A 978-nucleotide genomic window follows, 5' to 3' on the forward strand; every position below is an offset into this window, starting at 1 on the left:
CATTGCTGGAAAAAGATACATCTTTGTTCTTGTAGATGACTTCTCCAGATACACTTGGGTAGACTTCCTGAGGAACAAATCTGATGCATTGGAAAGTTTCCATATTCTGGCTTTGCAAGGAAAAAGGCGGCATAGTGCAGATTAAGAGTGATCATGGAGGTGAGTTTCAAAATGAAGAATTTGATAAATTCTGTCACAGTCAAGGAATCCAACATAAGTATGCAGCTCCCAGAACTCCTCAACAAAATGGAGTAGTGGAAAGAAAAAATAGGATACTACAGGAGATGGCTAGAGCTATGCTTTGTGGAAACAGTGTACCATCCAGTTTTTGGGCAGAGGCTATAGCCACTGCGTGTTATGTGATAAATCGCGTGTATGTCAAGCCTAACACAAAAACTACTCCATATGAAGTGTTCAAGGGAAAGACGCCAAACCTCAGTCGTATGCACGTCTTTGGTTGTTTGTGCTACATCTTGAATGATAAAGAACATCTCGGGAAGTTTGATGCAAAGAGTGACGTTGGGATGTTTCTAGGATATTCAACAAACAGCTCAGCATACAGAGTGTTCAATCAACGCACCAAGTTCATTGGAGATAATGTAAATGTTGTGTTTGATGACATTATCGGATTCTATCAAGCACGAGTAACTCAGAAAATTGAGTGTGTCACACAGCCAGCTTCATCATCCTCTGATGTAAAAATCAAAGACGAGTCAGAAGGAGAGGATGATCATACCAGCGAACAGCATGTTGATCTGGATAAAGCTAAAGTGCATAAGAATCACTCTGCTGCTGATGTGATTGGTGGAGTGTTTGACGAGAGAGTCACAAGGAAGAAAGAAATTGACTTCAAGGAAATGGTCAAGCTTGCGTGCTTCATAGTTGAGATGAACGAACTCGAGTGTTTTGTATCCTTGATTGAACCTAAAACAATTCAGGAAGCACTAAATGATGAGTTTTGGACATAGTCTATGCATC

The sequence above is a fragment of the Brassica oleracea genome, chromosome C4 (assembly GCF_000695525.1).
Source record: "Brassica oleracea var. oleracea cultivar TO1000 chromosome C4, BOL, whole genome shotgun sequence".
NCBI lineage: Eukaryota > Viridiplantae > Streptophyta > Magnoliopsida > Brassicales > Brassicaceae > Brassica > Brassica oleracea.